We start from the raw sequence: 26,884 nt of genomic DNA, 5'->3' as shown, positions 1-26,884 counted from the left end.
AAGAAATACCCTCAACATGAGAATCCCCCACCCTTAAATGGATATCCTGCACCATGTGAGTAAAAGCTTTTTGAGAAAGGGGAGCAGAATCAATTGCGAACACTTAGATCTCTTTGTCCAGTGCATTAGATTTAAAAGCATGCATCAGGACAAACTGGTAATCCACAAGGTTAACCCCTGCCCCGCTGTCCAAAAATATCTCCACATCAATATTTTTGAAATCTAGCGCCACCCTAGCAGGCAGGAGAAAATGGATACTACCGGTAAAAGACAAGAGCATGTTCTCAGATTCCCCAACTACTCCTACGCCAAAACTCCTTTTTTTTTTTTTTTTTTTTATTCTCGCCTTGATATTTTACATAGGGACAAACTAACAAAATGACCCCCTTTACCACAAAAAAAAAAGAGTCTTTTTTTAGCCCTGAAGTTCTTATGACCAGGTCTGGGTCGTCATAAATAAGTCCCAGGGCTCTGAAAAATCATCCACCGACTGGAGGGATTGGGATCCGATCGGCAAAGAAAAGGCCCAGGATTGAGCGTCACCTTTCAATAAAGAAATAACGATCCCCGCCTTTTGACTCTCGTCACCAGAGGAGTGAGGGTGTAGGCGAAAACAAAGTGAACTGAACAAAGTTGTCACTTCCTCTGGCAAATCGGTCCGGGAGGGCGATCTTAGGTTCAGAGCAGGTCTGGACCCCACTGGCTGAGACAGATGCCTGACACCTTGGAACAGATTCACGGAGGTCTGCTACCTTCAGCGACAACCCTTGCATGCGAGCCACCATTTCAGAGACAGGATCCATGACAACACAGAGCAGAGGAAACAGTAACGGTATTCGGTGGCTGATAATGTCACGGGTAGTACGGGGAAGGAAAGACAACCAAGGGGAACCACAACAAAACAACAACAGACTAGGCCCCAAACCTAGGGAACAAAGAGGTCACCTCCTAGCAATCCCCGATTCTCTCCCTAAGCTGCTAACAACATGTGCAAATCTCAAAGGTAGAAATGCACATGCACAGGAACCTGAGACTGCTGAAACACTGCACCAAACACTGAAACACTGCATCAGCCGCAGGGAAACAAGTGAGAGGCAGAACATATAAAGAACCACCTGACTGATAACAAGCAGCATCTGCGAAGAGGTGGAAACTTGTCGGCAACAATGAAAACAAGAGAGATCTGTTAGACAGACTTCTGAGTCTTCCGTCTATCTGAACTTCTAAGATCTCTGCCAGGGCCGGCGGTGACATCATTAAGTTGGCTTTTGAGGAGTGGCGTCATTGGTTGGAGGGGCGATTCATCCAATCACGGTGTTCACTGATCACAAAATTCTGGCTTACCTAGAGTCGGCTAAACGACTGAACCAGAGACAGGCCAGATGGTCATTGTTTTTCACCAGATTCAATTTCACTGTCACCTAATGTCCTGGGGTTAAGAACTTCAGGGCGGAGGCCTTGTCATGTAGTTTTCCTGGAGGTGGTGATTTTGAAAATCCGAGTCCCATACTGTTTAAAGGGGTAGTGATATCCGCTCTTTACCCTGACCTTGAGGTGAAGGTGTTAGGGGCTCAGGGAGACGCATCGGATTCGTGGCCTTCTGGGAAACTATTTGTGCCACCGTAATTGCGTCACAAGCTGTTTGAGGAACATCATTGTACGGATCTTACGGGACACCCTGGAAGCAGATCCAATGCCAACCTCATATCTCGTGGATTCTGGTGGCTGGGGTGGCATAAGTGTGTTGAGGACTATGTGTCAGCCTGTACCACCTGTGCACGTGCTAAGGTGACACATACTCGGCCTTCCAGATATTTACTTCCGTTCCCTATCTCGTCCAGACCATGGACTCATGTATCCATGGATTTTATACTAATTTACCTAACTCTTCAGGAAAGACAGTTATTCCTGTGGTAGTTGATCGCTTAAGTAAAATGGTGCACTTTATTGCTTTACCGGGCGTACCTAATGCTAAAACACTTGCACAAGTATTTGTCGACAACATTGTGAAACTCCTTGGCATTCCCTCTGACATGGTCTCAGATCGTGGGACTCAGTTTGTTTCCAGATTCTGGAAAGCGTTCTGTACTCGACTGGGGATACAACTGTCCTTTTCTTCGGCTTTCCATCCTCCATTGAACGGACAGACGGAGCGCACTAATCAGAGTCTGTAAACTTACTTGAGATGTTTTGAATCTGAGAACCAAGAGGAGTAGTCTTCATTTTTGTCTTTGGCAGAGTTTGCCATAAACAATCGTAGTCAGGAGTCCACTGGTGAATTGCCGTTTTTTGGGGCATATGGGTTTCACCCGCAGTTTGGCATATTTTCTGGTTCTGATACTTCTGGTGTCCCTGAGAAAGAACGTTTTTCGTCATCATTGTCATCGATATGGCGAAAATTCAAAATAATTTGAAGAATATGGGCAACAAGTGTAAACGTGTGGCTGACAAGAAACGTATGAATGGTTCGGACCTAAGTGTGGGTGATTCTGGGTGGCTGTCCACAAGAAAAATTAAGTTGAAGGTACCTTCTTGGAAGTTGGGTCCAAGATTTATTGGTCCATATAGGATCACTGCCATCATTAATCCTGTAGCTTTTGGTCTTGAACTTCCTCCGGCCTTGAAAATTCATAATGGATTTCACAAATCTTGGTTGAAGAGATATGTTGAACCTTTGGAGCCGTCTTCCTTGCCACCCGCTCCTGTCATGGTGGACGGTAGTTTGGAATTTCAGATCGCCAAGATAGTCGACTCTCGAGTTCTCCGTAGATCTCTTCAGTATCTGGTCCACTGGAATGGTTATGGACCAGAAGAGAGGATGTGGGTACCGGCATCCGACGTGAATGCCAGTCGCTTGGTGAAAGCCTTTCACAAGTCTCACCCATATAAGGTTGGTCCTGGGTGCCCAGAGGACACTCCCGTGACAAGTGCTAGGAGAGATTGGCAACACATGGGTTAATCAGACTGGTTCCTTGTGGATCATTTGTGTCTGTGTTGTTTTGGTAATGACCACACCTCTTCCAGGTGTTGTTGGTTTGGCCATTTATCTTCCCTGCTTACCCCTTCTGGGGGTGCGGATTATAGCTTCAGTTTCTGGACTCTGGGCTAGCTGGTTGGTGGATCTTTGTTAAGCTCCTGGCGCTGCCTTTGCACCACATGAAGTTAACTGTCGACTTCCTGATTTGTATTTTGTTTGTTGTATTTCCCTGTCTTTTGTATCTAGGCCTGAGGGAGACTCCTGTTCATCCTTCTGGTGGAGGAATAGGTTGTCTTAAGTCCTGTCACTATACCAGGGCCCTACAAGATATGTTAGGGCTCTAGGTTCCTGTGTATGAACTTTCCTACCATCAAGGTCAGTTCATACTGTTAGGTAGTTAGGACTTGAATTAGGGTTGTTCTGGGAGGTGACCTTCTCCTTTACCCTAGTTTCCAGGCCTAGTTCCTGGCCCCATTTCCTCCTGTGCTCGGTGTGGAGTTTCCCACCCACACTGCATCCGTGACATTGTCATGGTGTACTCCCTCAGGCCGTTGCTCCCTGGGGTTCGTGCAGCAAAAAGGTAGTGTGAAGGAATCGGGCAGAAAAAGAACAACAAACGTCTTTCTTTACTGAATGCAAAGGTTAAGCGACATTCAATTGTCATCTGTACAAGGTTCAATGTGTCTATCCCCAGCTGATGAGTTATGGTGGCAGGCAATAGCACTCTAGAGTAGTCCTTCTTTCTCTCCTGATTTCCCTTCGCTACAGCTATAAACTGGTATTGGGGAGCACAGCGAGCAGCAGGATAACACTGTGGGGACTCCAGGTTGGGAGATGATGATAGAAAAGTGAGGAAGCTAAGATGTCTGTGTGTCACACTCTGCAGAGACAGGGCGTGGCTGAAAAAAGTTGTCCGGACTGAAGATGAGAACAGAGAAGACCTACAGCAGAGGATACATCACCTGGGAGGCCCTGGATGTGAGAGGTATGTGCTGCTGTATAGCAAATACAGTAAAATGCAGTGTGCGGGGAGGTCGACTTTGAGAATTGGATCGTATTTATTGGGGCTTGGGCCCCGGATATTTTGAGACCCTAGCAATGCCCCTGGTAATGGGTGTCTTAATGTGTTCTCCCTCACCTACTGTAGCATCTGTGAAGCTATTATTGCTGGTCACCCCGCTGACTATAGTGCCATAGCTCTTAAGAATATCCACAGCCTTGGACCTTCAGTCTCCCTGGAGCAGCACAGCTGAGCATATTCTATGGTCCTTGAGTCCTTAAGACCTTTGGAGTGGGAGCAGATGGTCATCCTTCATCACGCCTCACTACCCTAGCTAGCTCTGCCCTAGAAGTCCCCTTCCTAGCAGGAAGTAGGACCAGCCCTCTCCTACCAAGAGGGGAGAAATGGGGTGGTAGGTCCCATTCCTAATGCCAACCATACCTTATCTGTTGGTGTACTGTGTATTATATAGCAAAAAGTGCAAACAAATAACATTTGCAGATACCCCCAGGTCTGGTATACTGCAGTTGCATTACAATGGAGACAAAGGTGATCGCATAGTCAATGCTTGTTAGTCTTTTTTCCATTCCAAGAGGAGGAAAAAGACAACTAGCACCCTACCCCATCTTTTTAATTTTTTATTAGTGATATGGCGACTATAAAGAGAGAGAGCTCTGTTCAGTTAAAAAACTACAGTCCATGACATGCTGTGTTCTTGTATCCTATGTGGGGGGAGCCCTTGTCTCAAAATCAAGATCTGCTGTATGTGAGGCAGAAACACTAACAGTGAGCCATGGTCTTCAATGTTATCTCTAAGGCCCCTTTCACACGGGTGAGTATTCCGCGCGGATACGATGCGTGAGTTGAACGCATTGCACCCGCACTGAATCCCGACCCATTCATTTCTATGGGGCTGTTTACATGAGCGGTGATTTTCACGCATCACTTATGCGTTGCGTGAAAATCGCAGCAAGCTCTATTTTGTGCGTTTTTCACGTAACGCAGGCCCCATAGAAATGAATGGGGCTTCTGTGAAAATCGCAAGCATCCGCAAGCAAGTGCGGATGCGCTGCGATTTTCACACACGGTTGCTAGGAGACGATCGGGATGGAGACCCGATCATTATTGTTTTCCCTTATAACATGGTTATAAGGGAAAATAATAGCATTCTGAATACAGAATGCATAGTAAAATAGCACTGGAGGGGTTAAAAGAATAATAATAATAATTTAACTGGTAAAAGATCATGTGATGGATCATGTGATGACCGGAGTGACGTCACCACAGGTCCTGTTCCTCCACACAGCTAAGATGAAGACAGAAGGAGATGCCGGCTTCGCGATCAAGTGGACTGAGGTGAGTTAAATTATTTTTATTTATTTTTTAACCCCTCCAGCGCTATTGTACTATGCATTCTGTATTCAGAATGCTGTTATTTTCCCTTATAACCATGTTATAAGGAAAAATAATACAATCTACAGAACACCGATCCCAAGCACAGAAGTTCGGGTTTGGGTACCAAACATGCGCGATTTTTCTCACGCAAGTGCAAAATGCATTACGATGTTTTGCACTCGCGTGGAAAAATCGTGCGTGTTCCCGCAACGCACCCGCACATTTTCCCGCAATGCCCGTGTGAAAGGGGCCTTACAGTGAGCCATGGTCTTTAATGTTGTCTATAAGAGGATCTTCTCTGCCTTAAAGGGGTTGTCTCACTTCAGCAAATGGCATTTATGATGTAAACAAAGCTAATACAAGACACTTATTAATGTATTGTGATTGTCCATATTGCCTCCTTTGCTGGCTTAATTCATTTTTCCATCGCATTATACACTGCTCGTTTCCAGGGGTTATGGCCACCGCTACAGTGCAGATACAAGGTGGCCAGGATGGGATCTCCTGCGCATGCTTGCCTATGTGCGCACCCACGGTTCTGACCACCAGAGAGGTCCCCTGGAAACTAGCAGTGTATAATGGGATGGAAAAATTAATCAAGCCCGAAAAAGAGGCAGTATGGACAATCACAATACATTAGTAAGGACCTACATGATAAATGCCATTTGCTGAAGTGAGACGACCCCTTTAAAGCCTATCTCAGTATATCAGAATCAAAGCACTCCTTTCGATACGTGACCCCAATGTTTCGAAAAAGATTTCAAAGCGATTCTTCAGTCTAGACTGCGCTGTATATTAAGACTCATATTTCATATAAAACTGGAAAGTTGTACTGATTGCTTTCTTATTGTGAAAATGTCTTGTCTTGATTCATTATCTTCAAGCAGCTCTCTGATTTTCTTATCTGGCACGCAACAATGACAAGACTCCAACAAATGACAAGAAATCAATTCCTTCAGGAAGATGAGCTGACTACTTGCATAAAACGCATCCCTGTCTGTCCAGGCTCGTCAGTGGTTGTAAGGAGGCATTTACTGTAAGTAGTCAGTTCCTTCTGTTTATCCAAAAGATAAAAGTTTGGACCGCACCTTATCGTATATTAAAGAGGTAGTCTGGTCAAAAGCAATTACCAGCTTTTCACTGGATAGATAACTACAAGAACAGAGGAGATCCGACAGCTGGAAACCCCCTTGATCAGCTGAATGGGGCACTCTGGTCCCCCTGTTTCCTCCTAACATCAACACTGTAGAAAGCAGGAGTTTCAATTGAGTGGTGGTTGACCATTCATTCTATTTAAATTCCTCCTACCCTTATTCTTGTAGCTAGAGGCGAAAGGGGACTGGGTGCCCCTATTTTGGTGATTTTTGGGGTCACACCTCCCAGAGATCTATCCGTTGGACAGGTGATAATTGCTTCTGGATGGAAAACCCATTTAAGTAAACGTGCTATACTACCGTAACGGAGCATGCATACACAGGGGTGCACCACCAGCACTGAGATGCTCTACTAGCTGACTGCGGATTTTCTGGCTTTTCCGTCATTTGGGGAGCAGATGGACTCCTTATCTCTGCTCTCTCACATTACAAACACTTATTAATCATTATCTTACTGATAAGAATGTGGCTTAAAGGGCTTCTGTCAGCCCACTAAACCGTTTTTTTTGGGGGGGTTAATATTAATCCCTACACTGCAAGCTCCCTGTACACAAGCTAAATATTCATTTTGGTTCTGTAGATTTTGTCAAAAAGCAAGTTTTATAATATGTAAATTACCTTGCTACCAGCAAGTAGGGCGGCTACTTGCTGGTTGCAGCCGCATCCTCCGCTGCTAATGACGCCTCCTCCGCTGTGTGATTGACAGGGCCAGGGAACGGGATCGTTCTCTGCTGGCCCTGTTTGAATTCAAAATATCGCGCCTGCGCCGTACCTGTCTTTAATCGGCGCAGGCGCACTGAGAGACGGCCGCTCTCTCGGCCGCTCCATCCTCAATGCGCCTGCGCCGGGTGTAGATGTGACGTCATCGGCGCAGGCGCACTGAGAGGCGGCCGCTCTGTCGGCGCTCCATCCTCAATGCGCCTGCGCCGATGACGTCACATCTACACCCGGCGCAGGCGCATTGAGGATGGAGCGGCCGCCTCTCAGTGCGCCTGCGCCGATTAAAGACAGGTACGGCGCAGGTGCGATATTTTGAATTCAAACAGGGCCTGCAGAGAACGATCCCGTTCCCTGGCCCTGTCAATCACACAACGGAGGGGGCGTCATTAGCAGCGGAGGATGCGGCTGCTACCAGCAAGTAGCCGCCCTACTTGCTGGTAGCAAGGTAATTTACATATTATAAAACTTGCTTTTTAACAAAATCTACAGAACCAAAATGAATATTTAGCTTATGTATAGGGAGCTCGCAGTGTAGGGATTAATATTAACCCAAAAAAAAATAACGGTTTAGTGGGCTGACAGAAGCCCTTTAAATAAATGTTTATTACCTCTTAGTAGTTAAGAGATAAGGGTTATTAGATGACCGGCACAAAGTGAAAGTACCACTCACACAGCTAGAAAAACAGTTAACCCTTTGTGACAGAATGGCTCAAAATTGTTAATAAATACCAATTGAAAATATGATTTTTAGCCAATAATGAGTAAAATAAAGTCATAAACAAAAATTGCCTCAAAATGTGTACATGGCCTTTAAAAACGAGAATGTAAAAACGGAAAATGCCAGTTTCTTTAAAGGTTTAAACTCCTGACTTCAGCTGTACATTGGATGTTCGGAAGAAGTTAATAGTACTGTCACGAGGCGCCGGCTTCACGTTTCCCCTCCTCAGTGCCGCTGGCACCCTGCGGCTAGTACGGAGCGAGGACGTGCGCTGCGTCCTCATCTGCACAGCAATGGGGGGCAGGGAGGACCCGGCCGCACTCGCCTCCTTAGCGCAGTCGGCGTCCTCCACTCTCATGGCAACTGTAAGGAGTCCGAGCGCCAAGCTGAGCACCCAGCGCTCGGCTGGTTTCAGGGGAATTAGTCATTTGGTGCTGGCCACGTCACATGACTCCTCTTGCTGGGGAATTTTTGGGCCACGTCACATGACCCCTCTTGCTGGGGAATGAGTCATGTGGCGCTGGCCACGTCACCTGGCTCCTCTTCCCCACTATATATACAGGCAACCTGCTGACCACAGGTTGCCTGTGAATAAGGTCCTTTCCAGAGTTCCTCAGTGTGATTCCATGGCTTTTGACTCCCGACTCGTTGATCGCCTCCGTCCTTGCATGCTCCTTGTGTCTGCTTCGCTTCTCCTGGGTTTTGACGTCTGGCTTGTTATTGACCCGTCTTTGCTTATCCACTGGTACTGTAGTTATCTCGGCTTGTTGACCATTCTATGTTTGTCTGTCTTGTTTGTCCCTCCGCACTTACCTAGGCTAGGGAACGCCGCCCAGTTGTGCTCCGTTACCTAGGATGGATAGTGCAAGCACGCAGGGACAGGGGAGTGGGTGGAGTCAGTGGTGCACCATCCCCTCCCTCTCTTTGTGACAAGTGCTTTATATTCGGAGCTCTCTGATGTGCCTGTAGCATTTGTATTCTGTAGCAGATCACAGAAGGTGAAAGTCTTGATTATGGGAGGATTTCATGAAAGTTCCTTGTCAGTGAAGTTACCAGTTTCACTTTCAAAAGTTATAATCACATTTTGCATTTTAATTTAATTTGAGCTAATTAAGGATTCGTGCCCAGGTTATTGCAAATGTAATTATAATATACAGCCATATTAAGCAGCAGCATGTGAGGAGATCGTGTTACGCGCAGATTAATGCACACAATAAAATCAAAGACAGCTGGTCCAACACAAACTCTTTCATTTATGAGATTCATTTTACAATTTGTACTGATAATGCAGCATAAATTAGGACTGTTAAAATATCAACATGTGACTGCTCTAATTGGCTGTGCCTCCCCCCCCCCACACGTTACACTAGCATGCAGACTGAGAACTTAAAGTGGCCCTTGAAAAAAAACAAAAGTGGCCCCATGTTGAAGGCGGGTCCAAATTGACAGAAGGCAGGGCCAATGTAAGTAAATGGGACCAGCAATACTGTAGTGCAGCACAAAATACTGTCCCAGCAGAGCCAAATACACAGTGGAGCAAAAAATGTACAACTGCAAGAAAAAGTATGTGAACCCTTTGGAATGATATGGATTTCTGCACAAATTAGTCATAAAATGTGATCTGATCTTCACCTAAGTCACAACAATAGACAATCACAGTCTGCTGTCACCGGGATTTTGTGTCTAGAGCTGAGGACATGGGTTGCTAGATGGCCACTAGCATATCCACAATACCCAGTCCCCATAGCTCTGTGTGCTTTTATTGTGGGGAAAAAACGATTTGATACATATGCAAATTAACCGGAGATGAGTCCTGTCCCTGACTCATCTCACATACAGGACTCATCTCAGGTTAATTTGCATATGTATCAAATCGTTTTTTTCCCACAATAAAAGCACACAGAGCTATGGGGACTGGGTATTGCGGATGTGCTAGTGGCCATCTAGCAGCCCATGTCCCCAGCTCTATACACAAAATCCTGGTGACAGGTTCCCTTTAAACTAATAACACACAAATAATTAAATGTTACCATGTTTTTATTGAACACGCCATGTAAACATTCACAAAAAGTATGTGAACCCTTGGATTTAATAACTGGTTGAACCTCCTTTGGCAGCAATAACTTCAACCAAACGTTTCCTGTAGTTGCAGATCAGACGTGCACAACGGTCAGGAGTAATTCTTGACCATTCCTCTTTACAGAAATGTTTCAGTTCAGCAGTATTCTTGGGATGTCTGGTGTGAATCGCTTTCTTGAGGTCATGCCACAACATCTCAATCGGGTTGAGGTCAGGACTCTGACTGGGCCACTCCAGAAGGCGTATTTTCTTCTGTTTAAGACATTTTGTTGTTGAGTTACTTCTATGCTTTGGGTCATTGTCCTGTTGCAACACCCATCTTCTGTTGAGCTTCAGCTGGTGGACAGATGGCCTTAAGTTCTCCTGCAAAATGTCTTGCTAAATTTGGGAATTCATTTTTCCTTCGATGATAGCAATCCGTCCAGGCCCTGACGCAGCAAAGCAGCCCCAAACCATGATGCCCCCACCACCATACTTCACAGTTGCGATGAGGTTTTGATGTTGGTGTTCTGTGCCTTTTTTTCTCCACACATAGTGTTGTGTGTTTCTTCCAAACAACTCAACTTTGGTTTCATCTGTCCACAGAATATTTTGCCAGTACTGCTGTGGAACATCCAGGTGCTCTTGTGCAAACTGTAAACGTGCAGCAATGTTTTTTGGGGGGGACAGAAGTGGCTTCCTCTGTGTTATCCTCCCATGAAATCCATTCTTGTTTAGTGTTTTACGTATCGTAGATTTGCTAACAGGGATGTTAGCATATGCCAGAGACTTTTGTAAGTCTTTAGCTGACACTCTAGGATTCTTCTTCACCTCATTGAGCAGTCTGCGCTGTGCTCTTGCAGTCATCTTTACAGGACGGCCACTCCTAGGGAGAGTAGCAGCAGTGCTGAACTTTATCCATCTATAGACAATTTGTCTTCCCGTGGACTGATGAACAGCAAGGCTTTTGGAGATAATTTTATAACCCTTTCCAGCTTTATGCAAGTCAACAATTCTTAATCATAGGTCTTCTGAGAGCTCTTTTGTGCGAGGCATCATTCACATCAGGCAATGCTTCTCGTGAAAAGCAAACCCAGAACTGGTGTGTGTTTTTTATAGAGCAGGGCAGCTGTAACCAACACCTCCAATCTCATCTCATTGATTGGACTCCAGTTGGCTGACACCTCACTCCAATTAGCTCTTGGAGATGTCATTAGTCTAGGGGTTCACATACTTTTTCCACCTGCACGGTGAATGTTTACATGGTGTGTTCAATAAAAACATGGTGACATTTAATTATTTGTGTGTTATTAGTTTAAGCAGACTGTGATTGTCTATTGTTGTGACTTAGATGAAGATCAGATCACATTTTATGACCAATGTGTGCAATGTTAAATCCATATCATTCCAAAGGGTTCACATACTTTTGCAACTGTAGTACCCCAGAGGGGGCACTACCATTCTTACACCTAGCTACTGTCTCTAATGGCTAGCAGAGCATGTCATCTGTGTATTTATTTCCAGGTCCTCTGATACTGTGCTTTCATAATATATATATTTATTTTTTTGAAACATTAGTTTTTATTGAATAATAATAATATATTGTTATGCAACTGTTATTAAATGTAATATGCCTGGTTGTCCAGCAGGTCGCAGTGTATCTGGCAGAGTACCTTTAGATACAATGGAACTTACCATTCCATTCTCCCCCGTTTTGGGCAGGAGTGGGCTAGTCCTGCTTCCAACCAAAGGAGTTGTTGTAGGAAGCTGTATAGGGAGTTGAGTTTAGAGTCCAAAGGGACCAGACATGGCGCAGTGAGGGGAGTGTTCCCCCCTCCTACTGTAGGAGCCCCAGGGAAGCAGATTGTAAAGGACCCTGGCTCCAGGCAGTTCACAGATGGTGTATTAAGGCCAAAGGCACCCCACTCAGCGGTACCAGAACTGCTAGCAAGTCCAGTAACCAGCACAGCAGCAGAGAGAGAAAAAGCTAAGTATTCAAGTTCACCTGCCTGTTTAGGCTACTTTCACACTAGCGCTTGATTGGATCCGTTCTGAACGGATCCGATCATATTAATGCAGACGGAGGCTCCGTTCAGTACGGATCCGTCTGCATTAATAACTTAGAAAATTTTCTAAGTGCGCAAGATGCCTGAGCGGATCCGTTCAGACTTTCAATGTAAAGTCAATGGGGGACGGATCCGCTTGAAGATTGAGCCATATGGTGACATCTTCAAGCGGATCCGTTCCCATTGACTTACATTGTAAGTCTGAACGGATCCGCTCGCCTCCGCACGGCCAGGCGGACAGCTGAACGCTGCAAGCAGCGTTCAGCTGTCCGCCTGTCCGTGCGGAGGCGAGCGGAGCGGAGGCTGAACGCCGCCATTCAGACTGCATCAGGGATGGACGGAAGCGTTCGGGTCCGCTCGTGAGCTCCTTCAAACGGAGCTCACGAACGGACCTATGAACGCTAGTGTGAAAGTAGCCTTACCCTTAGCCTGCTGGAGCCAAGAGAAAGATCAATAATTGTTTGGATGACACAAGTTTATTGCAAGTTTATTCAAGTAAAAACCATTACATTTCACCAAGTCTGGACTCTACTTATTCGACCAACTACAACTCCTTTGTTGCTACGGAGCCTAATCCTGGGGAGTGACAATGTCCCGGGTAGGAGCACCGTAACACTATTAGGGCTACAACATACCACTCAGCATTTCTAAACACTGGGAACTGATCGCCCCTGGGGGGCAGCTCGTTGAAAAAATACTGCCACCCCCGGTGTAGCATTCAACCCTATTACAGTTAAATGCAGGAGGGCACTTTCTTCTGCCAGCCAGGTGCATTAGTACCAGAGTCTCCTAGCATTAATTAATGCTGAGAGCATCAGATGTACCCAACTGGCGGCCATGAGGAGGGCTTGGCGCCCTGGGCATCAGACCACCGGGATATTTTTTTGTAGGGTCTATGTCTAGTCTGCCCCTGCATGTAGAAGGCATTTTAACACATGGGTGAGCCTAGTGCAAATACGTCATTAGTGGCTAGCCCTTCTTGAACATTTTCATATCCTGTGATGGACACCTTTGGGGGCAGTTTTTTTTTAAATAATTGCATTTAACTCATTTTGGGCTACAAAACATTTTTGCAATTGGTCTTTACTAAAAATTTCCAACAGTTTTTTTTTTTTTTTACAGCTTTTACTTTCACTACATCTGCAGATTATTATTCTACCTCTCAGACTGCATACATAGGTGAACTGCACTCTGAAGGCTCAGTGTGTATCCCTTATCTCTGAATTCCTGACAGCTCATAAACACTCATTATAGCTAAATTCATATTTATATACTAACTAGTGCACAGTGTAAACTAACTTATGCTAGTGCACCGTGCCGCCGGAAGTCCGCTACAGCCCCATTGACTATAATGGGGGCGGGCTGGAGGTCCGGCCACAGCATGGAATTCCGTCAGCATGGAATTCCGTCCGCCTCTCTGCATATTTGCCGTGCTGCTGCCAGACCTCCGTCTCGCCCCCATTATAGTCAGTGGGGCTGGAGTGGATTTCCGGCGGCACGGTGCACTAGTGGTAGCTAGTAAGAAAGTAGCCTTAGCTTAAATAGCTTAAATTAGTGTTCATGAGTTGCCAGAAGTTCAGAGATAAGGGCTAGAGACCAAGCCATCAGAGCAGATCTCTGAAAGATTCAGGCATAGAGGAATAGTCTTTAGATGTAGTGAAAGTGAAAGCCGTAGAGGAAAAACTGTTGAAAATGTTTTAATAAAGACCCATTGAAAGTAAAATGCATAGTTTTTGAGTGCCAAGTCTTATAAGCCTCCATACAGTACCTTAACTACACATGCGCTTACATACACTACATATTTATGACTCACAGCTTAGAAAACTGGAGCTCAAGCTTTTCTAAATATACTGTATGTAATAAACCTGATTGATCCTTCATCCTTCCAATGGACTGCTTCTGTGCTTACAAGTGGTTTTTTGTTTCATGATCCCTAATTACCCAACGTGAACACTGCAGCTAATCACTGGCCTCAGTGGTCATGTGGGGTAGTCGGGTTCATCATCATTGCAGTGGTGGTCTTTCTGCAGCATCGACATCCCTAATGTAGGCAGTATTTTCAGCTGCACTGTGGTATTCTGTTCTGCTGGGGCGGTATTTTGTGCTGAACTGCGGTATATGGTTCTGCTGGGGTCGTATTTTGTTCTGCCTTATGGTATTGTAGGCCGCTCCTACTTCTGTTGCCCCACCTTCTGTTAATTGACCTGCCTACAACAGGGGGCCACTTTTATTTAATTTATTTCTAGGGCCACTTCAAGTTCCCAGTCCACCTCTGATGGCCAGGATGTGATGGTTAGACGACTAGGGTTTGTGGGGTGTTCCCCAGTATGGAGTGGTTGGTACCTACCAAAAGTGATCCAAGGAAGGACTGCTGGTGAACTGGCAGGTCATGGTCACTGATGTCCATGAGGTGTGAAGATTAGCCTGCATGGTACAAACGCACAGAAGACTCAATGTAGCACAAATCACTAACTATTCACATTTCAGCGTTTCATGGTGAAGTTGGAATAGCCCTGGTAAGAGCCTCCCTACAGTTATGGAAATAACCAAATGGACTATGCTACTGTACATATGTGTCTCTTATTCACTTCTGTAGGAGTTACAGAAACAGTGTTGTTGAGCCAGCTCTGTGGTTTCCCTAACTTCGAACACCCTTGGCCACCAATCACAAGGGTTATTCCGTTCTTATCCATGAAAGGCTGAGATGGGAATAACATTGAAATGCAGGTGGAAGATGTCAGAACACACAGTGCATCACAGCTTACTGATGAGTCTGTATATCTGCAGATATACATGGTCAATGTGTCCATGCTGGCCCCAAAGATTATTATGGTAGATTAGAAGGTGTAATAATTATCTTCGTATTGTATGTATTAGAACTATAGAGCAGAATAAAAACACTATATATGCAATTAACTTGAGATGTCCACTTACAACTTTAGTAGTTATTGGTTAAGTCCCCCATGCACATACATGCTCGGTTCAGCAAGCATGTATGTATTTACTGTACAGTGGGGAGAGAGGAAAAAGCCTCTGACAGATACTTCTGGTGGCAGCTTATCTCCTGGGAAAACGTATTAGGCTATTTTCACATTAGCATTTTTGCCTGATTCGGCTTTTTCGCTTCCGTTACTGATAATACACCCGGCTGCATCCGTTATGAATGGATCCAGTTGTATTATCTTTAAAATAGCAATCACAGATCCGGCATGAAGACCATTGAAAGTCAATAGGGGACAGATCCGTTTTCTATTGTGTCAGAGAAAACTGATCCGTCCCCATTGACTTGCATTGTGGGTCATGCCAGATCCATTTTGCTCCGCATCCCAGGACGGAAAGAAAACTGCAGAATGCAGGTTTGCTCTCCAGCATGGGAACGCAACTAGCATTCCGTTCTGTCGACAATGAATGGGGACAAAACGGAAGCGTTTTTCTCCAGTATTGAGATCCTCTACCGGATCTCAATACCGGAAAAGTTAAACGCAGGTGTGTACAAATGACAAAGTGAGGACAATATGTTAAAGAGGTTTTAGAAAGTTTAAAAATTAAAGGCTATGTACACCTTCGAGGCAATTTTTTTTAAATGATTTCATGTTACTAATTTTAGGCTAAAAATCATTTTTTTCAATTGGCCTTTATTAAAAAAATATTGAGCTGTTCTGTCACAATGAGTTAACTGTTTTTATAGCTGTGTGACTGGTACTTTCACTTTTGGTCATCTAATAAACGTTATCTGTAAACTACTGAGAGGTCATAAACACTTATTTTGTCACGAGGGTGTCAAGAGCCACGTCTGACTCCGTTATACCCGGGGTCAGGAAGTCGCAGCGGGTGGCTGCGCGCTCTATGTCTAAAGATCACGGTGTTTCTTAGTGTTTGTTTTCTGTGTTTGCCTTGCTATCCTTTTTGTCTCACTCAGGGATCCGTAGCTTCTCCTCCTCAGCTGTTTCTTGTCTGCCACTCCCAAACTCCTTATATTCTCCTCTCACACTTCTCTTGTTGCCAGTTATAGAGCTTCCTGCCTGGACATCTATGCTGACCCACTGGAGCTGAGAATCTGGTTGTTGTTCCAGAGTGCTACCCTCCGGATCCCTGTTGGGCTTTTGTTGTCTCCTGTTGTCGCCCACCTGGGATTATATGTTTAGTTTGTATTGTCTGTCCTCCCCTTGGTGTTTTCCTTTAGAGCTAGTGGTGCGGACTAGTGTTCCCACCGCCCTGTTCACTATCTAGGGCTCATCCTAGGGAAAGCCAGGGTTTTAGGCACGTGATCGGCGTACGGGTGAGGAACCCGTCTAGGGACGACAGGGCAGCCAGGCGCCAGCCGCAAGGTGAGTCAGGGGTCACCACCTTCCCTCTCACTAGGGCAGGGCCTCCCTCTTTTCCTCCCTCCGTGTCACGTATGTGACAGTTACGCCGATCGTGATATTATAACTGGCCCTTATTTTTTTTTTGAGAAAAAAAAAAAAAATATATATATAATTTTTTTTTTCTCTACTTAGAATCCAATATGGATCCTATTGCTGCTTTGGCAAAACAGCTTCAAGGCCTGTCTTTGGAGGTGGCAGGATTGAAGGCGTCTGTCCTCCAACAGCAGCAGCAAATGCAGCAGACCGTAAGCCCAGCGATTGCTATGGGTAACCAGGTTGTTACAGAACCCAAGGTTGTTCTTCCTGACAGATTCTCTGGGGGAAGGGACAAATTTGTGTTGTTCCGTGAGGCCTGCAAATTATATTTTAAGCTGCGCCCTTACTCCTCAGGTAATGAAGAACAGCGGGTGGGGATTGTTATTTCCCTGCTTCAGGGGGACCCGCAATCCTGGGCGTTCTCGTTACCCCCTGGTTCCCAGGCTCTCCGGTCAGTGGAGGGATTTTTTGGGGCTTTGGGTCTCATATATGATGACCCTGACCGTGTCGCCCTGGCTGAGTCGAAGTTACGGAGACTCCTACAGGGAGATCGGCCAGCAGAGGAATATTGCTCAGAGTTCCGCAGGTGGGCTACGGATACTCAGTGGAACGACCCGGCTCTCAGGAATCAGTTCTGCTCTGGGTTATCTGAAAGGGTTAAGGATGCGCTGGCGCTGTATGAGACCCCCCTTTCCCTTGATGCTGTTATGTCCCTCTCTATCAGGATAGATAGACGTCTTAGGGAGAGATCGAAAATTCCTGAGCAATCGGTAACCTCTCCCAAGCAGCAGTTAGTCTGTACTGACTTAGATGAGCCTATGCAGCTAGGAGGAACTTCTCGTCAGGTCCGTCCTCCTGAGGTTCGCCGTAGGTGGGGGGCTTGTTTTTTCTGTGGGGGGAAGGGTCATTTCATTAATGTCTGTCCCTCCTTTCCCAAAAACAAAAGACCGTCGGAAAACTACTAACCCCAGGCTGTGCGGAGGATGTCAGCCGGGGGGTATACGTTTCCTCCATACGAACATCTCAATTTGTGTTGCCAGCAGTTATTGTTTTTGGTGTTAAGACGGAGTCTATTTCTTTTTTTCTAGACAGTGGTGCAGGGGTAAATTTGATAGATGCCCATTTTGCCCGCACTATGGGTTTGTCTCTCTGTACGCTGCAGAGACCCATTCCCATATTCGCTATTGACTCTGCTCCTCTGTCTCAGAGAAACCTCACTCACGTTGTCCATAACTTACATCTTCGGGTAGGGGACCACCATAAGGAGCGTCTTTCATGTTACGTTCTGGAGGGCCTTCCCTCTCCTGTGGTATTGGGTCTTCCCTGGTTGGTAGCGCACAATCCAGTGGTGGATTGGAAGGCCAGGGAGATATTGGAGTGGAGTGAGCATTGCAGAGAGAATTGCTTAAATAACAATTGCTTAATCGCCTCCATAGCTTCCCTACCTACTTTTATTTCGGACTTTGAGGACGTTTTTTCTGAAAAGGGTTGTCAGAAGCTACCACCTCATCGTCCTTATGATTGCCCGGTTAACCTGATTCCCGGTGCAAAATTACCCAAGTCCAGGTTGTATAATCTTTCGGGTCCCGAGAGACAAGCCATGAAAGATTATATCTCCGAGAGTCTGGCCAAGGGACACATCAGACCCTCTTCTTCACCCGTGGCTGCAGGGTTTTTCTTTGTTAAAAAGAAAGATGGGGGCCTGCGTCCTTGCCTAGATTTCCGTGAGCTAAACCGGATAACCGTCCGAGACCCATACCCTCTTCCTCTCATTCCTGACCTTTTTAATCAGATTGCGGGTGCTAGGTGGTTCTCCAAACTTGATCTTAGGGGGGCCTACAATCTGATTCGTATCAAGGAAGGGGATGAGTGGAAGACAGCTTTTAACACCCCTGAGGGGCATTACGAAAATTTAGTCATGCCTTTCGGTCTGACCAATGCCCCTGCTGTCTTCCAACATTTCGTTAATGATATTTTTAGTCATCTCATCGGCAGGTTTGTAGTCATATACCTAGATGATATCTTAATTTATTCGGCTGATCTGAAAACACATGAAGTACATGTCAGGCAAGTACTGCAGGTCCTACGGACGAATAAATTATATGCGAAAATTGAAAAATGTGTCTTCGCCGTTCAGGAAATACAATTCCTGGGATATCTATTATCTGCTTCAGGTTTCCGTATGGATCCTGGGAAGGTCCAGGCAATTTTAGATTGGGATCTTCCTGAGAACCTTAAAGCTCTACAACGGTTTTTGGGTTTCGCAAATTTCTACAGAAAGTTTATTAAAAATTATTCAGTGATCGTTAAACCCCTTACTGACATGACTAGGAAGGGGACTGATTTTTCTAAATGGTCTGACGCCGCTAAAATTGCATTTTCCTCTCTAAAAGAGAGATTTACCTCGGCACCTGTTCTAATTCAACCTGATGTCTCCCAGCCTTTTATTGTTGAAGTTGATGCGTCGGAGGTGGGAGTGGGGGCTGTATTGTCTCAGGGTCCGTCTCCTGGCAAATGGCGTCCTTGCGCTTTCTTTTCCCAAAAATTATCTGCAGCAGAAAAGAACTATGATATTGGAAATAGGGAACTGTTGGCGATTAAACTGGCGTTTGAAGAGTGGCGTCACTTCTTAGAGGGAGCAATCCACCCCGTCACGGTAATTACGGATCACAAAAACCTTCTGTACCTAGAATCGGCTAAGCGTCTCACCCCTAGACAAGCTAGGTGGTCGCTATTCTTTACCAGATTTAACTTTGTAATCACCTATCGTCCTGGGGCAAAAAATACCAAGGCAGACGCATTGTCTCGTAGTTTCCCTGGAGGGGGTAATGTTAGTGATCCGGTACCTATTTTACAAAGAGGAGTGGTTGTCTCTGCTGTACACTCTGTTCTAGAGGGAAAGGTGTTAGAGGCCCAGGGGGACGCCCCGGCCTCTTGCCCCTCAGAGAAATTGTTTGTACCGTTAAACCTGCGTCTTGAGTTATTGAAGGAACATCATAATTCGGCACTTGCTGGGCACCCGGGTAGTAAAGCAACCTTGGAGCTATTGTCTCGTCGTTTTTGGTGGCCAAGGTTGCGTCAGGATGTAATAGATTTCGTGTCTACTTGTTCTACTTGTGCACGCGCGAAAGTCTCTCATACACGTCCAGCAGGGTCTTTATTGCCACTTTTCATCCCCAATAGACCATGGACACATCTATCAATGGATTTCATCACTGACTTACCTTTGTCTGCGGGTAAAACAGTTATCTTGGTAGTAGTAGACAGGTTTAGCAAAATGGTACACTTTATTGCGCTACCCGCACTTCCTAATGCTAAGACTCTTGCTCAGGTGTTTATCAGTGAAATCGTGAAGCTTCACGGGGTCCCTTCCGATGTGGTTTCGGATCGGGGAACCCAGTTTATTTCTAAGTTTTGGAAAGCTTTTTGTACCCGTTTAGGGGTACACTTATCCTTTTCCTCAGCTTTCCATCCTCAGTCGAATGGACAGACTGAGCGTACCAACCAAAACCTAGAAACATATTTAAGGTGTTTTGCGTCTGAAAACCAAGAGGTGTGGTCATCATATTTACCGTTAGCCGAGTTTGCCATAAATAATCGCCGTCAGGAATCCACTGGCAAGTCACCATTTCTTGGTGCATACGGTTTTCATCCCCAATTTTGTACTTTCAAAGAGGGGGGGTCTTCTGTGGTTCCCGAAGAGGAACGGTTTTCTTCATCTCTTTCATCGGTATGGCAGAAGGTGCAAGCTAACTTGAAAAATATGAGTGGTAAATACAAATGCATGGCCGATAAGAAACGGTCGCCAGGTCCGGACCTAGGAGTGAATGACTATGTGTGGTTGTCTACTAGGAATATTAAGTTGAAGGTTCCCTCTTGGAAACTGGGTCCTAGGTTCATTGGTCCTTATAAAATTGTAGCCGTCATTAACCCTGTGGCTTTTCGCCTGGAGCTACCTCAGACTTTTAAGATCCATAACGTCTTCCATAAGTCGTTGCTCAAGAAGTATGTTCCACCTCTAGAACCATCACCGCTGCCACCTCCTCCTGTTGTTGTGGATGGTAATCTGGAGTTTCAAATATCCAGAATTGTTGATTCTCGTCGGGTCCGCCGCTCTCTTCAGTATCTGGTGCATTGGAGGGGTTACGGTCCCGAGGAAAGAATGTGGGTTCCAGCGTCAGAGGTAAACGCCAACAGGTTGATTCAGGCTTTCCATGTCTCTCATCCGGAGAGACCTGGTCCTGAGTGTCCGGAGGCCCCTCGTGAAAGGGGGGGTACTGTCACGAGGGTGTCAAGAGCCACGTCTGACTCCGTTATACCCGGGGTCAGGAAGTCGCAGCGGGTGGCTGCGCGCTCTATGTCTAAAGATCACGGTGTTTCTTAGTGTTTGTTTTCTGTGTTTGCCTTGCTATCCTTTTTGTCTCACTCAGGGATCCGTAGCTTCTCCTCCTCAGCTGTTTCTTGTCTGCCACTCCCAAACTCCTTATATTCTCCTCTCACACTTCTCTTGTTGCCAGTTATAGAGCTTCCTGCCTGGACATCTATGCTGACCCACTGGAGCTGAGAATCTGGTTGTTGTTCCAGAGTGCTACCCTCCGGATCCCTGTTGGGCTTTTGTTGTCTCCTGTTGTTGCCCACCTGGGATTATATGTTTAGTTTGTATTGTCTGTCCTCCCCTTGGTGTTTTCCTTTAGAGCTAGTGGTGCGGACTAGTGTTCCCACCGCCCTGTTCACTATCTAGGGCTCATCCTAGGGAAAGCCAGGGTTTTAGGCACGTGATCGGCGTACGGGTGAGGAACCCGTCTAGGGACGACAGGGCAGCCAGGCGCCAGCCGCAAGGTGAGTCAGGGGTCACCACCTTCCCTCTCACTAGGGCAGGGCCTCCCTCTTTTCCTCCCTCCGTGTCACGTATGTGACAGTTACGCCGATCGTGATATATTTAAACCACATTCTTATCTGTAAGGGCAGAAGTGTACTATAATGAGTGTTTAGGAGGTAAGAGAGCAGAGATAAGGAGTCTATCAGCTCCTGGTCTGATGGAGAAGACAGAAAATCCAAAGGGTGCTACTAGAGCATCTCAGCTCTGTACAGAAAAAAAGGAAGCCATATTTTTAATAAAGACCAATTTAAAAAACTATTTTAGCGTAAAAAGAGTATAATGTAATAAACAAAATTGCCCTCAAAGGTGTACATAGCCTTTAACCCCTATGCATAGAATAGGGGATAACTAACTGATTGCTGGGGATCCAACTGCTGGATCGCCCACGTTCCCAAGATTTTGTGTTTAAAAAAAAATTCTGTATAACTTGTATTTCATTCATTTAAATTCCTGCTCCTTTTTGGCTTTGGGGTCCAGGAGGCGTTCCTATGAGTGACTGACAGCCTTCCTTCTAGGATTGTGTATACAGAGATAGCTGTCAGTCACTGATAGGACCGCCTCCTGGACTTCAAAGTCCAGAATGAAAAGCAATTTAAAATAAAATACAAGTTTTACTGAATCTTTTCTCATAAACTTATATATCAATCTGCTCAGCTCCTCTTGCTCTATAAAATTCCTACATACTTGGTATTGGCACATCCCTAGCAGCTCATATAATAAAATGAACATGTTATTTATCCTGCATGGTGAACACTGTAAAACAACTGGTGGTTATATAATGTGTCCTTTAATGAAAACAACTATATTCATATGGGTATAGAAACCTTTGCGGACAATGATAGGCATTATTACAATAGATCCGCCAAAAATAACGGATCCGCAAAAAAAACTGATGCCATACGGAACGTCATCCGTTTTTTGGGCGGATCCGCAATTTGTGGACCGCAAAACACATATGGTTGTGTGCATGATGCCTAAACCAAAGAGCGTCACCCCCTAATGGAATGCAATCCATATTGGTCACTGTGCAGATCTTGGTTTTCTGGGATTACTTTGGACCTTGGAGTGGCCAATTCTTAGATGCGCAATAAATCCGAATCCCAAGACAAACTATGCAGACAATGCTAACTCTCCTGCACACAGATTACTGTTCCCTTACACTCATCAAATACCAGGGCAATACCTTGTACACGTGTTTTCTGTGTCCCGTCTATCAGATAAAATGAGCAAAGCTTTCCACAAACATTTCCTCACCAGTTTCATTGTTTCATTTCATCTGACAGAAATATACACGGTCTCAAATAAACAGTTAAACAAATAACAAGGACACAGTATAAGGCTAGTTTCACACAAGCGTTTTCCCTTTCCGCTATTGAGATCCGTCATAGGGTCTCAATAGCGGAGGAAAACGCTTCCGTTTTGTCCTTATTCATTGTCAATGGGGACAAAACTGAACTGGAGGGAACGGAGGGCACCAGTATGCTTTCCATTCCGTTTCATTGCGTTCCCATGACGCACACAAAAGTGCAGTAAGCAGCGTTTTTTGAGTGTGTCCTGGGATGCGGAGCAAGACGGAACCGTCATGACAATGTAAGTCAATGGAGACGGATCCGTTTTCTCTGACACAATAGAACACGGATCCGTCCCCCCATTGACTTACAATGGTTTTAGAGACTGATCTGTCTTGGCTATGTTAAAGATAATACAACCGGATCCTTTTATAACAGATGCAGATGGTTGTATTATCTAGACGGAAGCGTTTTTGCCGATCCATGACGGATTCAGCAAAAACGCTGGTGTGAAAGTAGCCTCACTATACAAGTACAAACATTGCCAAACAGTCTTCAATTCATTCAGAGGTAAGGCTACTTTCATAAATGCGTTTTTGACTGATGCGGCAGGGATCAGCAAAAACGCTTCCGTTACTGATAATACAACCGTTATGAACGGATCTGGTTGTATTATCTTTAACATAGCAATGACGAATCCGTCATGAACTCCATTCAGCTGTTTGAAGATGGGGGGACACTGGTGAGACCACGACTTCCTCTGAGATTACACTGTTCGTTGTTTCGGCAGCACAGTGTAATTATAAGCGCTTGCTCCATTCACCTGGATGTCACGGCCCCACAAAAAAGGACAAGAATAGGCATTTTCTATGATAGAGGCGGCCATGTGCGGTCCACAAATTGCGGAACGCACATGGGCCGGTATCCGTGTTTTGCAGACCGCAAAGCACTACGGTCGCTTGAATGTAGCCTAATCTTGAAGAGGAAGATCTGCAACATGTCAACTATTTGTGCGAATCTGCACCTTATGTAGAGTGGTTTTCCCCATAGACTTCAATTAATCTAAAAAGAATCTACAAAAAGAAAACAACACAATAAATAGTGCGGATTTATGTGGGTTTTTTGTGCGGTTTTCATGTGGATTTTCTGCATACAAATGTGCACTGTGTGGAGGCACCCTTAGAGTTCCAACACACAGTTTTGTCCCCGGCTTTTTTATTTCTTGCTGGAAATTCTCCATGGTATGGAGACTTATTGGCAATGCTCCATAGGAAAACAATATGCAAATCTCCCAAGAAAAGAGAAACATCTCGCCAGCATCACCTTGTGGAAGTGGCTCCCTATGAGTCAAAACCTGACTTTTTAACAAGCCTTGGGACATGACCAGGGAAAATAGCCAAGCCAAATATCCATCTGCAGACAGCTGTTTAGGGGTGCCTGTCCCTGCGGAGTGGGATTCTGGCTGGCTGAGTGTGATGCCTTGGATGCAGCTTAAGTAGGGTACTGGCTCTCCTTAAACAGATCACCCCTGTATGAAGACTTACTGGAAGTACTCCATGGTATGAAGAGCTTCATCCAAGGCATCGCACTGAACCAGGCAGAATCCTACTCCGTACTGATAAAGGGGCAAGCTCCTCAAAACCGCTGTCTACGGGTGGATATTTGGCTTGGCTAAATTCTCTTGTCATATCCCAAGGAATACACTTCCACAAGGTGGCGCAATCAAGATGGTTCTCTCTCCTTGGGAGATACCTCTTTGCATTCTGTGCATTGAAAAGGGAATTCGGTAGCATAAAAGCTGTTTCACACGAGCGGATCCCGTGTGGGTAATCCTCTGCGTGAAAGAGAGCCAAGCTCCATTCTGGACAGCAAAGACACGGAGCAGTAACATGACTGATAATGCTCCGTGCCTCTCTGTGATCTCTTTACTAGAAAATCACAGTGAGATTAAGGCCTCATGCACACGATCCGCAAAAACGGGGTCCGTAGGTCCGTGATCCATGACCGTTTTTTCGTCCGTGGGTCTTCCTTGATTTTTGGAGGATCCACGGACATGAAAAAAAAGTCATTTTGGTGTCCGCCTGGCTGTGCGGAGCCAAACGGATCAGTCCTGAATTACAATGCAAGTCAATGGGGACGGATCCGTTTGGATCCGATGTAAAGTCTGGAGTCCCTATTATACCATCTGATCTGAGTTTTCTCCAATCCGATGGTATATTTTAACTTGAAGCGTCCCCATCACCATGGGAACGCCTCTATGTTAGAATATACTGTCGGATATGAGTTAGATCGTGAAACTCAGATCCGACAGTATATTCTAACACAGAGGCGTTCCCATGGTGATGGGGACGCTTCAGGCTAGAATATATTAAAAAACTGTGTACATGACTGCCCCCTGCTGCCTGGCAGGTGCAGCCAGGCAGCAGGGGGCAGCCCCCCCCCCCTGTTTTTAACTCATTGGTGGCCAGTGCGGCCGGCACCCCCCTCCCCCCCTGTAGTTAACTCATTGGTGGCCAGTGGGCCCCCCCTCCCTCCCCTGTAGTTAACTCATTGGTGGCCAGTGGGCCCCCCCCTCCCTCCCCTGTAGTTAACTCATTGGTTGCCAGTGGGCCCCCCTCCCTCCCCTGTAGTTAACTCATTGGTGGCCAGTGGGCCCCCCTCCCTCCCCTGTAGTTAACTCATTGGTGGCCAGTGGGCCCCCCTCCCTCCCCTGTAGTTAACTCATTGGTGGCCAGTGGGCCCCCCTCCCCTGTAGTTAACTCGTTGGTGGCCAGTGGGCCCCCCTCCCTCCCCTGTAGTTAACTCGTTTGTGGCCAGTGGACCCCCCCTCCCTCCCCTGTAGTTAACTCATTGGTGGCCGGTGGGCCCTTCCCTCTCCCTCCCCCCCCAATTAAAATCTCTGCCCCTATCATTGGTGGCAGCGGAGAGTACCGATCGGAGTCCCAGTTTAATCGCTGGGACTCCGATCGGTAACCATGGCAACCAGGACCCTACTGCAGTCCCGGTTGCCATGGTTACTTAGCAATTTGTAGAAGCATTATACTTACCTGCAAGCTGCGATGTCTGTGACCGGCCGGGAGATCCTCCTACTGGTAAGTGACAGATCATTAAGCAATGCGCCGCACAGACCTGTCACTTACCAGTAGGAGGAGCTCCCGGCCGGACACAGACATCGCTGCTCGCAGGTAAGTATAATGCTTCTACAAATTGCGATTACACTGGGACTCCGATCGGTACTCTCCACTGCCACCAATGATAGGGGGGGAGATTTTAATTAGGAGGGGGAGGGAGGGGGGGGGCCACTGGCCACCAACGAGTTAACTACAGGGGAGGGAGGGGGGCTGGCCACCAACGAGTTAACTACAGGGGAGGGAGGGGGGTCCCACTGGCTACCAATGAGTTAACTACAGGGGAGGGAGGGGGGCCCACTGGCTACCAATGAGTTAACTACAGGGGAGGGAGGGGGGCCCACTGGCCACCAATGAGTTAACTACAGGGGAGGGAGGGGGGGGCCGGCCGCACTGGCCACCAATGTGTTAACTACAGGGGGAGGGGGGGTGCCCCCTGCTGCCTGGCAGCACCTGCCAGGCAGCAGGGGGCAGTCATGTACACAGTTCTTTTAGTATATTCTAACCTGAAGCGTCCCCATCACTATGGGAACGCCTCTGTGTTAGAATATACTGTCGGATCTGAGTTTTCACGAAGTGAAAACTCAGCTCTGAAAAAGCTTTTATGCAGACGGATCTGCGGATCCGTCTGTGTAAAAGTAGCCTACGGCCACGGACCATGGACGCGGATGCCAATCTTGTGTGCATCCGTGTTTTTTCACGGACCCATTGACTTGAATGGGTCCGTGAACCGTTGTCCGGCAAAAAAATAGGACCGGTCGTGTGCATGAGGCCTAAGTTGTAACAGTTTATGAGGCCGAAAAAAGACATCCATCCAGTTCAGCCTGTTATCCTGCAAGTTGATCCAGAGGAAGGCAAAAAAAACTGTGAGGTAGAAGCCAATTTTCCCCACTAAAGGGAAAAAAATTCCTTCCCGACCCCAATCAGAATAACTCCCTGGATCAATGACCCCTCTCTAGTAGCTATAGCCTGTAATATTATTACGCTCCAGAAATACATCCAGGCCCGTCTTGAATTCCTTTATTGTACTCACCATCACCACCTCCTCAGGCAGAGAGTTCCATAGTCTCACTGCTCTTACCGTAAAGAATCCTCTT

The sequence above is a fragment of the Bufo gargarizans genome, chromosome 11, assembly GCF_014858855.1.
Source record: "Bufo gargarizans isolate SCDJY-AF-19 chromosome 11, ASM1485885v1, whole genome shotgun sequence".
Lineage (NCBI taxonomy): Eukaryota > Metazoa > Chordata > Amphibia > Anura > Bufonidae > Bufo > Bufo gargarizans.
Note: the sequence above shows the minus strand (reverse complement) of the source record.